We start from the raw sequence: 14,804 nt of genomic DNA, 5'->3' as shown, positions 1-14,804 counted from the left end.
TCTCTCTCTTTCTTTCTTTCTTTCTTTCTTTCTTTCTTTCTTTCTTTCTTTCTTTCTTTCTTTCTTTCTTTCTTTCTTTCTTTCTTTCTTTTCTTCTCTTTTCTTCTCTTTTCTTTTCTTTCTTTTTTTTTTTTCTAACAGTGTTAACGCTGCGCCACCATGTCCTCTCTCTGGCCATGCCAGGAAGTGATGATGCAATGATCAATGCTCTCTCTGCCCAAGGAGGCAGTGGACTCACCATACCTGCAGGTGTTCAAGCCACATGTAGATGGGGCACTGAGAGATGTGGTTAGTGGTCATGGTGGGGATAGGCTGACAGAATGGATGATCTCAGTGGCCTTTTCCAACCTTATTAATTCTGTGATTCTATGATTTGATAATTTGCACTTTCTTTCCCACCATTCAGATCAGGGCTTCATTCTCCACTGGCAATGGCATTAGATTCTGGATGAGGATGTAGTTGTCAGAGTAAACTTGTTTCAGTACTAATTTCCTTTAAATCCTTTCTTTGTGCAAAGACCAGAACCGCTTAGGAGCTGCCCGCTGTGGCTAGATAGGAAATTGTTTCAATCAGTTTCCCACTCTGTGATGATGACACATACTGTAACTCCAGTGCCTGACTCCTACTGCTAATTTGGGTTAACACAAATGCACATCGTCTCAAAATCATTTGTCAACAGCAGTGTGAGGATGCCAACCCAGGCTGTCACCATGAGATAAAGATTAGTTTAATCTTCTAAGCAAGAGGATGACATCTTAGCTGGAAATGATACAAACTGAGAAAATAAAGCATTTTAATTTGAAAATGGGGTTATAGAGTTCTACAAAATACAGATGATTCAGGCAAACCAGGGCGATGTTACACTGACTTTATTGTAGTTCTTATAAATCATAGCTTACTGTTGTAATTGGCAAATTATTTTGAATTCGGCATTGCATCTGATTTTGAAGAAAAAAGAACTGTCAGAAATTGGCATTCTCTCTTTTTCCTCAGACCAATATTGCTCTGAACAGGTTTAATTGTGACTGTACAAAGAAAAATTACAGCAGGATTTTGGCTTTTGTTGTTATCCGTTGGAGCTAGATACTAGAAAAAAGAAAAAAACATCAAGTCTAAGTCAGTGTAAAACATTTGCTGCCATCTCTGTATTTTCTAAAACCCTCATTCATAAGATTCCCTGCTGTGGATTATTCCTGAAAAGAAAGGGGATAGGACAGTGGAATAAATATTACCTCTTATTTTCAGCCTGCTTCTTTTTCATTCTTCTATACTTGCTTTGCTGTAGAATTCTACAAATACTTCCTGTCTATATCATTCCTTCTTGGATATCAACATTAATAATTAACTAGATCAGATCTCTCCCGTTAAGTCCCTACACTTATTTGTACCCTTGTAGAACTCTTGGTATGTTCTATTTTCCTTAAACAGTAGCACCAAAGCAGAACATGTCTGCAGAGATACCCTACCCTCAGTCTGCACTGCTTCAACAAGTAGGAACAGAAACCAAACACAACCCACAACTATTTAAATGAATCCAAGGTGAAAAATATTCTGCCAGCCTACAATTCAGACCATGATTCCCACCTTTCTTTCCCTTTGGGGAACCTGCCTTTTACACAGTTGAAAATGAAAGCAGTTCTGTCCATGTAATGTGTTCCCAACATTTCCATACTGGATCTCCTTAACAAAAATATCTCACTGTGCCTTAGCATCCAGCAAGTCAATTGGCACCTCTCCTCTGGTAAGTCACTCTCATCTACTCATACTGTTCTCCCTCAGAGCCTGTTCAGTGCTTTGTTGTTTTTTATCAGTGCTTTGTGCCTGCATCAGCACTCCAACACCTTCCTTGTCATTCCTATGTGACTTCTGTGTGGACACCTTCTTGGCTAGCATCACTGAATGGGTGGTTCTTATTTGTTTAATGGTGATGAGCTGATGATCTTTGTGCTCTTTTACAACCCTCAAGATTCTATGATTCTTATACCAACGATGCTGCAAGAAAAACTGGTCAGAGCTGGAGGTCTTCCCACCTCTTATCCTGTCTTCTGTCTCTGCTGATAGTAGCCACCCTGCATCTGCTGACCCTCAAATCAAGGTGCACTCTAGAATGAAGTGCTTGGGAATTTTAAATCCTTAAGCAGACACCAGTTAGAGTGACTGCATCCCAAGTCAAATTTTAGGCATAAAAATCCTCCTTGCTGCTTATCAGAGCTCTGTAACTTGACCAGCTGTCACTAAAGACAGAAGAATTACTTCTCTCCACAAGTGAAAAAAGAGTGTAATTTTCTTTTTCAAACCAAAAGACAATTTTGGGTTTTTGTTGTTGTTGCTGAACACAGTACTCGAGGTGAGGCCTCACCAATGCCGAGTACAGAGGCAGGATGACTTCCCTAGTCCTGCTCACCACACCATTCCTGATACAAGCCAGGATGCCACTGGCCTTCTTGGCCACCTGGGCACACTGCTGGCTCATATTCAGCCGACTGTCCATCAGCACACCAAGGTCCCTTTCTATCAGGCAGCTTTCCAGCCACATTTCCCCAAGCCTGTAGGGTTACCTGGGGTTGTTGTGACAACCAGTAATACTGGATCCAAAGCAATATCCTGTAAAGAGATATTGATATGTGAATCAGAAGCATAGCATTCCTTGCAATTTTGGCTCATTTCTCAGAAGTAACTTCTCAAGACTTATCTATGGCAAGGAGCACATGTAGTCAGAAAAGCAGCACAGTGAGTGAACGAATGGAATCAAAGTTAATGTAGTCAAAAGCAATAAAAACAACCAAAAGATAAAATCATCAGGTGCATGAAATATAGTTTAAAAATAGGTCATTGGCCAGGCATCCCCTGGGCAAAACCTGCCATGAAGGTCTGCCCAAGCATAGATTCACTTATTCTCCCACAAGGTGAAAACAATTCAATATTGCATGAGGTGCAGGATATAAACAAATTGACACAATAACACTCATGGGCAGTTCTGCTTTGTTTTGCTCATCTGTATGTGCAGGACAAGGTAAGCACCTATAATTGTTTTCCTGCCAGGAACAGGAAGGGGATGTTTGCTGGTTTACAGCAATCACTCACAGCCCATCAGCTTTGATTACTGAATTTCTTTGCATGAAAGATCTGCCCAGCTCCTTGCTCGTGTTCTGGCAGGCCTGCAACTAACTCTGCCTGTCCATATACCACGGAAACTAGCAGTTGGATCATGAGCACACAACATCTTGCAAAATGTGATAGCTTGCATTGTCTGAAACCTTGCCTTAGCTCACACTGCTAGAATAAGGGGTGGTAACATTGCTGTGATTAAGGAATAAGAGCTGTGAAGCAATGGAAAAGGGCACTTCCTACATCAAAATTACCCTTAGAGATTGAGGTCAATTTGCTAGACTAAAGGATATTTTATTATCAAGGGTTTTATCTCTCCTAATCTGCTTTGTTACCACGCCACAATATATCAACTAACGTACACACATGATGGTGGAAGATTTTTCTACCTTAATGTCTCCATCTTTCCAAGACACACCCCCCTATATCCAGACCAACTCTCAATTTAGAAGATTTTCCTAGAGCATCAGGGTTTTTTTGAGGTTAAAAATTTGTCTTTCATGATTCCACTGATGAACCATGTAGCCTGGTCTTCTATCTCCCTATCACATTAGCCACTAGTTCCACCTCTGATCCTCCTTGTAGCTCCTGCCTAATTGACATCCCTAGTTCAACCTCTTAGTGTAATCCTCACTATACCACTCAACAACCAACCTGCTTAAAAATGCCTTTCTCCCACTCATACTCACCAGTTCTCCAGAGCATCTGTATCATCTGCATTGCATTATTCCCTTCCCCTGCCATCAGTCTCCCACCATGCCTGTCATTTTCCAAACCCTTTTAGCACTGACAGGGTTAATGATGGAACAAAGCAGCTGGGAAAAAGAAAGGGCAAAAGCACCTGATTCACTTTTCTTTTTTTTTTCTTTTTTTTTCTTTCCCCTTTTCTCGTTTTCCCTGTTTCTGAGGGTAAAATCTGCAAACACAATTTCAAGAACTGAATGAGGTTGAAATTACACTGGAGGGGACAATCTGTTCCAGCCCAGAAGCCAGTGGGAAGACAGTCCAAGTGAAAACAAATTGTCTGTCCCCAGTTGTAAAATGGAAGAACAATAGGATTAATCATCTTACACTTAGGATGTAAGGGTCTGGCAAACCTATCCTGACTGCTCTATTACCACCAAAGCTGAAGTATTGAGACTTACACACAATGAGAAATCATAAAAGTAGAGCAGCAAAAAGGATGCGGGGGATGCAGGAAGAAAGATTTGAAAGGCAAAATATGCAAAAGTTGGGCTTGAACACATCTGCAAAAGCGGCATGGTGATTTTCTTATCGATGTTTGAAGGGTCTGAGCACCAAGGGGAGTTACCTCCTTCAGCAGAAGGGATGCAATTAGGAGCAGTGGATGAAATCACAAAGGAAATGCAAACTGCCCATTGTGGAGGGGAAAATTCAAAGTCTGTTCACACAAAGATGCACGAGGAAGTGGGTGTCCCGTTGCTTGGTGTGCAGAGAACTAGACTCTTTCAATGGAAACGCAATGCTAGCAGTGGTTCTGCTCTGCCAGGGCTGTTCATTAGGTCACCCAGTGGGTTTTTCCATCTGCAGCCTCAATGTTCTGGGTTAAGTGACCATAAACTCAGGATTTATATGTGTTTATTAACACGGCACGCAATTGCTTCTTTGCACAGTGTCCCACAGGGTGGCATTACTTTACTTTCCTCTGATTCCAGCACAAGCACTGCTTCAATTATTGTTGAAGAAGTGTTTATTTAAAGCTTTTTCCATACAGATATGGTAAATCTATCTTGGAGTTGTACTACTGTGTAATTAAGTTTAATGCATTTGAGTTAGAAGCACAAAGAAGGTGGATGCTGTAGTAGCAGGGCCATGATGGGATTTTTCTCCAGCTGATGACAACCCCAGAGCATTTCCAGTTCTCACATTTTGAAGCTATTGGCTCATTTCTGCTCTTTGACAGAGAGACAGCATACATGAGAGATATGGAATGAAAGCTCTTTGCTGCTTTTCTCATAAAAATCAGCTGGGTATATGAAAAACAAGACCAACAGCTCATTCCAGAAGCCACAGGAGATGCCCAGAAGGCAGAGTTTGGGCAGTACTTTGTTCATTTGTTTGGACATTACAGGAATAACTGCTCTCACTTACAGCACAAATATAAGCTGGAGATGTTACAGGAACTTGGCACAACGTATCTAAACATCTCAGGTAAAGACTGCCATAAGCTTGAAAGCCTGCATCACTGATGGGCTGAGCACCAGGTTTATTTCTGGTTTCCATGACTCTCTACAATAATTAATTTTCCATCTTCTGGGCACTGATGTGGGAATTTGCTGTCAGGAAGCTGTGATCTGCTTGGATTGGACCTGGTAGCCACAGATGTCCCTCCCATCTTCAGCAATTCCACCTCTGTGAAAGAGAACTTCTTCCTTTAATGAAACCTTCCTTCATTTTTCTTGGATGATGTTAATTCCTCTGTTCTCCCATCACCAGCACAGGATAAATCAAGCCAGACATGGCATTTCATTAGCCTGGCATTTAAGCACGTATTTACGGAGAAAGGCATTCAATCAGTAGCTCTTAGCTCCAGACTCAAACTCTGCCAAGATGGCACACCCCATGGGTTTTGGCCATTAGAAATTAAGACAAGGCTCATCTCCTGTCAGACTTTGGGCTAGTGCTTGATTTGTGTTCAGAGGCAACTTCTTGGCTTCAGTTTTGCATTTTAGTGCCAGGCATTACATTAAACGCTGTAGAGAGCATCGAAGCAGTGATTCCATGCAATGCTTGCAGCTCTCCTGTGTGATTTTATCGATCCCACTTTGCATGTGACAGGTGTGTCTCAGAGCTTTGAAATGTTCCAGCGCCACAGGAATGTTAGATTTCTGTTCCCCTTGCAGTGTGCTTCTTGGGGACAGCTTCTGCAGCTGCTGCAGCTCTCCAAGGTTAATGTGTGGTAGGGACTGCTATCCTCACTTCCAGACTGCCCCGTGCACAACTCCTGACTGTGATGAACAATCTGTTGTTGGTAAATGATTTGTATTCATGATAAATCTTTCCAACAAGACAACCATGAAAGGAGAAGCTCTCTTCCTGCTGCTTTTTCTTCTGCAGATTGTGGATTGTGAAATCCATAAGCTCCCTATAAATAAGCAGGCACATATAAACACGCTGCTTCTAATCCCTGCTAGCCTGTGAGACATCCAGGAGCACCATGAGCCTGCTGCTGTAAACAGAAGATCACTGATCCCTATTCTGAAGTGTCTTCCCATTATTACCTGTGCAGCTAATTATGATTTCTTGCAAAGACATATTTTCTACTGAAAACTCTCCTGCTTGCTCTAGGCTGTCATTTACAGACAGGTTCTCTACTGTTTTCTCTCAATCTGATATTGGTTTTCCTGTGTCAGAAGTATTAAGAGTTGGTCTCAAACAGAAAAGCCTATACATACAGCACCTTCAGCAACAGCAGCAAGATCACCATGGGCCAGATTTTCTCCCCTACAACATCTGGCTTGTACAAGTGGTTTTCCTACTGCAATTGGCTATATACTGAAGTGAAAATAGGAGATTTTCCACGTCCATTGGATTTACCATTGGCTCAAACTGCATGACACTGCATTCCTCTGCCAAGCTCTCACTGGTTCTAAGTTCTCAGAAAGTTTTTCCTTCTATAGCATGCCTGACAAACCATGGAGATAAAATAGTCTAGGAAATACTGAAGGATTAAAAGGGCGTTAAAATACAGGTTTGACAGTGTACAAAAGCCAAGAAATGATTAGAACTTTAAAGAGAGCCTTCTAAGACCTTGAGACTCTTTTGGACAGAGATATAATTTTTATTTATTTATTTATTTTGGTTACTTTGTGAGTTTTTGCATTTGAAGTAACAGACTTCAAAACACTGATGTGGGAAAGGGTCATTCCTGGGTTTGCAAAGGAATCCAGATGGCCACAGGAGACAGAACAGAGTTTCTGTTAAAAACTTATATGAATCTACTCATCTGATACCTGCGTCATATGAATCTTCATAACACCTGATATATCACCCTTCCCTCTCCTTTATTCCCTTTATCCATCAAACACCAAATCCCTCTCAATTCTCCTATACATCCTTGTCTTTCTGTTATGCAAGTCCTGCCCCATTGCAGTATCCCCTGGTGCTGTTATCTCTTCTCCTTATTACCTGGAACATCTGCTTTCACATTTGCATTCAAAGCTCCTTCCTTTCTACCCATGCCTCTGCTCACCATGTTATAGCTGTGGTACAGGATTGCAAGTAGCACACTGGGGCTATCATCATCCCATGTCATGCTCTCAGTCCAGGGATGCTTATGGACTTGTTGAATAGCACTGACAAACTTCACGAAGTCCTTCCTTGATGGTATCCTAAATGGATACGTACAGGACAGCTGCCTGGGCTATGTACTATGAGCATCCACTCCATGAGGGCTGAGCATGGTGTGAGAAGTGCTCACATCTGTCCAATTCTGGGACTCCTTACAACACATAAGTCTTCCACTGACTAATCCCTAAATGCTCTGAAGACATTTCCATGGATGAGTGAAGCAGACCAGCCTCTAACCAGGAGTTACTGGTATGAAAGGGGATGATCTGTATGTTATTTCAGTGATTCAGTATGTGTACCACAAAAAGCTGCTGTGTTCTGTATTGCACTAATTGACCTTAAAAAAGTCACACAGCTGGAAAAAAGGCAATGACTTTTCCCATTTGACACTAGTACTCTTAATGTTAATGACTCCATGTCCTCACTCCTGTCTCTTATCAATGTCTTTCAAGGAAGCATCATTAAGAAAGCATAATCCTGCAAGAGAGAGACATCAGGCTCAGTTCATTTGAATGTAATAGTCCAATAGAATTAATTTAACATTCAGATCAGAATTGTCCTCGGGGATTCCCACCCTACCCAGCAAGCCCCTGATGCTCTGTTCAGTTTCCATACTATTAGTTTGTAAGCCATGGATGTGCTCAGTGTGTCCATGCAGAACAGGCCCTTGCTTGGCCAACAGCATGGGTTTTCCTAGAAGAAAATAAAACAATTAATTGGGCTTTTACTGGACTGCACAAAACAGTGATCACCGATATATTGGATAGTGAGAGGGTACAATTGGCACTACATAAAGTGATTGAGTTCTGCACTTGTACTCAAACTTACAGTACTTGGTAGAAGTTGACAAAATATGTGCTTTTTGGATCCTTGGTGGACTCAGAAATGAGTAGGAAGAAAGTGAAAGTCAAAATGTTTACAGAGTTATCAAATCCCACTGAAAATATCTGAGCTTTCAGTAGTATTCCACTTGTTTCCTAAGTGATCCAGTGCTTTAAATAAATAGTTTTGATTGCCTTAAGTATCTAAAGAAGTACATTTGAATTCCGGTGATATTCAGGAGTTAGAGTGCAGATAAGGCAGTGACTGTTGAGCTAAGTAAATAATAAAATCTTCTTCTATTACTCAAACTGAAAGTTTTTGTGATCTCCACAGGACCTTCACAGCTGAATTTTATAGACACTGAATATAAAGATTCATGAATTGTGTTCAAAAATAAGTAAATAAATAAAAAGGTAGGAATGGATCACCAATCACCAGACCAGGCTGCCCAGAGCCACATCCAGCCTGGCCTTGAATGCTTCCAGGGATGGAGCATCCACAACCTCTTTGGGCAACCTGTTCCAGTGTGTCACCACCCTCTGTGTGAGAAACTTCCTCCTAATCTCTAACCTGAACCTCCCCTGTCTCAGTTTAAAACCATTCCCCATTGTCCTATCACTACCCACCCTCATAAACAGTCATTCCCCCTCCTGTTCATACGCTCCCTTCAAGTACTGGAAGGCCACAATGAGGTCTCCCCCAACTCTTCTCCAAGCTAAACAAGCCCAGTTCACACAACCTTTCTTCACAGGAGAGGTGCTCCAGCCCTCTGAATCATCTTAGTGGCCCTCCTCTGGAGTTCAGACACTGCTGCATCAATATGTAGCACATATTTACTATATTTACCTATCTGGAGGTGACGCAATTATTTAAACATATTTTGTCACGGATTTTGATGTTTTAAGAACCAGATGCCAAGAATACACATTTTGCACGTGAACTGCCATCTTACTTGAGGTGATTGAAAGATGAGATCCAGTACAGCAGTCCAGTGAATTAGTGCCCCTAAATTTAGTTACACAGAACACTTCTGGAACTTCTTCTATTAACACTTCCAGTGAAGACACTCAATTGCCTTTCCACAAAGGCAACTGTTTTTCTATGCATGTACAATTAGGTGGAAATCCATCTTAAATGGACAGGCACTGTCGATAAGCCAGAGACAAAATGCCATGACTGGTATTCAAGGACTCAATCAGCCCAAGTATTTCTATTGCAAATCTGTACCTTCTTACCAGTCAATGCTGCCCCAAAGATCTTGATTTACTGCTGGCCTGTGTTTTCCAAAACATAACAACATTGACAGAATTATTGAATGCATCCATTAAAACTGTTCAAATTGGTCAAGTTTAAGTAAACAAAACCTGCTGGTAAGACAGGTTTGCCAAGAAGGAATAGCTATAAACGCATATTTCTAGAAATATAACATACATTCAATAACAGACGTTTACACTGATGCTAATTAATGTGCTGCATGTTTTCCACTGTAATGATTCTAAATTACATACCATAAATTAAAAAGTTTAAAAATGTACTATCCTAGGAATAAGAGGGGGAAGATGTAACAGCAGTCACCTGCTAGTTTTAATACACTGCTATTTTAATAACAAATAGTATCTATATACATAGAATTCATATGTATATATATATATGTATATATATAGCCGTTACATATATAAGCATATATATATTTAAGATTATTACTTCAAGGCTGCAGCTGTTTGGTTCTGCCACATTTAAAGAGTGAGAAAGACATGCCAAGAAAAATACTTGTAGTTTTAACACATGCTGGTCTGGTATGTCTTCATCTGCTTCTCAGGTCTCTGCTAATGTCAGTGAAAACATTGGCCCACAAACTTCTGGGGAGATGGGAAGTACAAAGACATTTGGGTTAGTATCTGCAACCATATAATGCTGCTAACTCACAGAGAGGGGAAAATGTCTAATATTGCAGGATCTTAATTTACAAGAGAGCATCAGCAAAGTATAGTAGTAAAAAATAAATCTTCTTTAATGGAGCAGTGAAAATTAAATGAAGGAAAGAAGGAAGAGGAGGAAGGAAGAGGAGGAAGGAAGGAAGGAAGAGGAGGAAGGAAGAGGAGGAAGGAAGGAAGAGGAGGAAGGAAGGAAGAGGAGGAAGGAAGAGGAGGAAGGAAGGAAGAGGAAGGAAGGAAGGAAGGAGAAGAGGAGGAAGAGAAGGGCCAGGAAGAGAAGGAAAGGAAAGAAGGAAGGAAGAGAAGGAAGGAAGGAAGAGAAGGAAGGAAGAGAAGGAAGAAGAGAAGGGAAGGAAGGAAGAGAAGAAGAGAAGGAAGAAGGAGGAGAAGAAGGAAGGAAAAGAGAGAAGGAAGGAAGGAAGGAAGGAAGGAAGGAAGGAAGGAAGGAAGGAAGAGAAAGAAGAAGGAAGAGAAAGAGGAAGAGAGAGAAGGAAGGAAGGAGAGAAGGAGGAAGAAGAGAAGAAGGAAGGAAGAGAAGGAAGGAAGGAAGAGAAGGAAGGAAGGAAGGAAGGAAGGAAGGAAGAGAAGGAAGGAAGGAAGAGAAGGAGGAAGGAAGAGAAGGAAGGAAGGAAGAGAAGAGAAGGAGAGAAGGAGAGAAGGAGAGAAGGAGAGAAGGAAGAGAAGGAAGGAGGAAGGAGAAGGAAGGAAGAGAGAAGGAAGGAAGGAAAGAGAAGGAAGGAGAAGAGAAGGAAGGAAGGAAGAGAAGGAAGGAAGGAAGAAGAGAAGGGAAGGGAAGGAGAGAAGGAAGAAGGAAGGAAGGGAAGGAAGGAAGGAAGGAAGGAAGGAAGGAAGGAAGGAAGAAGGAAGGAAGGAAGGAAGGAAGGAAGGAAGAAGGAAAGGAAGGAAGGAAGGAAGGAAAGGAAGGAAGGAGAAGGAAGAGGAAAGGAAGGAAGGAAGGAAGGAAGGAAGGAAGGAAGGAAGGAAGGAAGGAAGGAAGGAAGGAAGGAAGGAAGGAAGGAAGGAAGGAAGGAAGGCTGCAGTGTCTAGCACATGATGGAAGGATAAGGCAGCCTTTAACAGTCATGCAAGGCCCTCCACACATTGCCGCTCACACATTGCCACTTCCGCAATATGGTGATGTTTTTGATCACCCGATTACAAAGACATAACAGCTGATATGATTCAGGCTTTGGATGATGATCAATGTTATTTGGGGCAGCAGGAGAAGACAGTGCATCTTTGAGCAGGAGACTGAAGCAAATCAAGTGGAAAATGATCACTATTTCTTGGCAATTTAAACAGAGAAAAAAAAAAATTGAATAGATTTTCATACTAATGCTGAAGTACTGAGCTTTAAGCCACAGGAATTGCAGCGATGTTTGTCGGGATGAACTGAATTTTTATCTGTAGAGGAACTGCCCAGTTTACAATTTGGGTCATCATAGAATCTTGGAATCATAAAGGTTGGGAAAAGATCCCTAAGACCATCTAGTCCAAACATCAGCCCATCCCTTCCATGTGCACTAATCCATGTCCCACAGTGCCACATCCACCCTGATCAGATCAAAGCATTACACTGACAAAGAACAAGTCAACCTGCCAGCTTCTTTCCAGTAAAGCTGAAATGGAAATAACCAAATGGGTTTTAGTAAGCCGAAGAGGTACACAGATCTCTGATCATATAAAAGCAATTGTCAGTTGTATAAATAGTCTATATTTACACCTGAGAGAAAGATAGGAAGAAGAACCTTCAGGCCTCTCTGAAACAAAGCACAGATATTTATAGAGGTTTCATAAATAAGGTTGCAGAGTTCATTCTTAAAGCATCAGAGGCTGTTCATTGCTTCAGCCCAAAACTTAATGGATGCTTGCCAGTAATGTGGCCGCTAGTGGAAAACTGCTTCCACAAAATCAACATTATATGCACGAAAAAATTAATTTTGCCCAAGGCATTCAGGTTTCCTTTGGGAATATCAAAGCAAAATATTTTCTCCACTACATCGACTTGACTGAAATCAAATGTTTCACTTTATTTTTTAACTGAACAAGAATATTTGATTCCAATCCAGTTCAATGTGAAACTGCCTCTGGGCTTGCTGCTACAGTGGATATAAATTGTCCAGGAGAATAAGGGAATAAGATAATTTGCATCACAGCCAGGTAGCTGGCTCACAAGAAAACATTTTTAATTCAGTGATGTTAAAATTCTACATTTTGTTCAAAAGTGCTGAAATAAAATATTTGGGTACCTTTAGAAACTGAAGTTCCTCAGAGTATTTTCCTCCTGTGGAAAAAGAAAATAATAATGATACAAAGAAAAATGTTCAAATAGACAATGTCTCACAAGAGTGGGTTTTTTATCACACTGTTATTTCCAGCCCACAAATCATTACACCAGTTTTGTGCCACAGCAGCTTCATTGAGCCGCACTGGAATCACATCAACATGGAAGCGATATTAGGTTCAGTGATACTGGTCCCAGTGCACATCTCTAGTCAAAGATACGTCTTAAAGTGCTGCAGTTTCTCACACTTACCTCCTTGTTGAGACTGTAAGTATGTGGAGTGAGCTGAGGATCCTGAAATAATAGTGTGCAGTGAGAAAGGAGATGCACTATATGGCAATAGGAATACCATACCATACAATCCATCCGCACCTCATAGATATATGAGCCATTGCAGCTTTTAAAAGCAGCCCATGAAGACACAGAATTCAACTTGTAGGGACTGAAAAGATGAAGGATGTTGGTCCTGTGTGATTTTTGGGAAGGTGATGACAACAGTTTCTGCAACAGTATGGGTTGAGAAGATCAAGAGATTCAGACTGAGCTCAACCGTGGAGCATATATCACAAAGAGAGCAGCGCCATTTAGTTATTTGTTCTGGTTTATAATAACAAGGCTCTGATTCACGTCTCCAGGCACCAGAGCATGAACTGAAGCCCCAGTAAATGTAAACAGAGAAACCAAATAACTGCAGGTTCAACCATGACAAAAAATTATTCACGTACCCCCTGCCTGACTTCTAGATATCAGAGTGAACGATTAACCTCTGCAGTTTACACAGTTACTGATTACACAATCTACTCAAAACATCAAGAAAGGCAATGACAAACTCAGAGGTTTTTATACCTGGAATTATTCTGAGAAAAGCTAAGTTTAAGATTTCTAAAAACTTCTACTCTATCAGAAGACATTGCTGAAAAGCTGCATTTTTCAGGAAGCAGTAACACACACATGATGCCAATTATAAAAAACCTGCTCAAGTGGGAAGTTTAATGGCTTACAATATTTCAAAGCAGGGCTAGGGAACAGAAGAGGGGCTCACATGAATGTCATGCATTGGTGTCTTCTGGAAATCAAAAAGCAGTATGTCCCAGTGCCTGCTTTGTTTCTGAAGAATGCCTTATGCTTAGCTGCAGACCACATTATCACCACTTCAAGCTAAGATTTCACTTAATTTACATAGGCTGTAACAGACTGCAGCTGTCTTTGTTTTCAGAGCAGACACTGCCTGGGTTTTCAGGTCAATGTGCATGAGGCTCTCCTGCTGTCGGAGTGCAAGCTTGCTTGTTTAAAATTGAAGATCATGGGACCTACAGTTTTCCAGAGGTATTCACCTTCAGAAAAAACAATGGTCAACACTGGCTTTAGACAATACAATGCAGGAGTTGTATTTAACTGCCATTTCAATGTAGAGCTCTCTCAGTTCTGTAAGGAGATGGGAGCACATTGGAAAGCCCAGGTACCCTCCTTTCACTGAGTTCAGCACGGGAATGTTGGATGCTTTTGGGTTGTGCTACACCTGTAGTGATATTACATGGAAGAAAAGCCATTTTCAGGTTTTCAGGGGGGTAGTAGTGTTAAATGGAGATCTAGAGGTAAATAACAGAATACACTTTCATCCAGTAGAATACTCAGCATACTTTGCTAGAAGACATAGGATCATGAGATTGTTTCTGACATACTGGGCTATATAAAAGTGTTTTCTGGCACATCCATGCTTCACATGCAAGGAAGGATATTTCATCTGACTGTGCCTCAGGTTCACATCTGACAAATAGGACAGAAGACTGTTCAGAAGACACTCAGACATTGTGGTGCTGTGTTTACAGCAGACAAAAAGGAGATGTTGCAATGCTTACCTGAAGATCTTTTGACTGTATCTGTACAGGTTTCCATCACAGCAACATCCAACTTGTTAACACATACTGTTTACATTTCTGATGTCCAGATTAGAGTTACATTCTAAAATGAGACTTTAGATGCATGGAAGGTTTATGTATCTGAGTGGGAGTTACACTACCATAGCAATGGGGAGTTGAAGCTATTCAGTGTGGAATAGGAAGGTGACAAATTCCTGCCTTTTCTACACTTCAGGGATCTGCTTCAGGCCTACAGGGAGCTGCAGATGTGAATCCAGGGTTCACAAAACTTTTATACACAGCCTACACACACTATTACACACGGTGCATTCATGCAAGAAACTGGAAGATCTTGTTCTAAATCTCCTTAAGAGTCTTGGAGTGGAACAAGGGGGCACAGACCTGTCTGCTACAACTGGGCTTTGCTGGTGTAACCAGCCTCTGATCCACAGCTCAGGTACTTACCTGCTAGAAAGTATCTCCCA

At 41.2% G+C, this 14,804-nt stretch overlaps 1 long non-coding RNA gene across 1 annotated transcript in view; it reads right to left on the bottom strand.

Annotated features, from left to right (window-relative positions):
• The window catches only part of LOC107308145, a 16,738-nt gene extending 2,990 nt beyond the window's left edge, over positions 1-13,748 (bottom strand). Inside the window, exons 1-3 of the long non-coding RNA XR_001552663.2 lie at positions 12,833-13,748; positions 12,713-12,754; positions 12,426-12,460 (exon numbers count right to left, since the gene is read on the bottom strand). This is a non-coding gene — a long non-coding RNA (uncharacterized LOC107308145). The remainder of the gene's footprint in view (positions 1-12,425; positions 12,461-12,712; positions 12,755-12,832) is intronic.
• Between the last annotated feature and the right edge of the window lie 1,056 nt (positions 13,749-14,804).

The sequence above is a fragment of the Coturnix japonica genome, chromosome 1, assembly GCF_001577835.2.
Source record: "Coturnix japonica isolate 7356 chromosome 1, Coturnix japonica 2.1, whole genome shotgun sequence".
NCBI classification, from domain to species: Eukaryota; Metazoa; Chordata; class Aves; order Galliformes; family Phasianidae; genus Coturnix; species Coturnix japonica.
The sequence above is the reverse complement of the archived record's forward strand: the minus strand, read 5'-3'. Positions and strand labels throughout refer to the sequence as shown.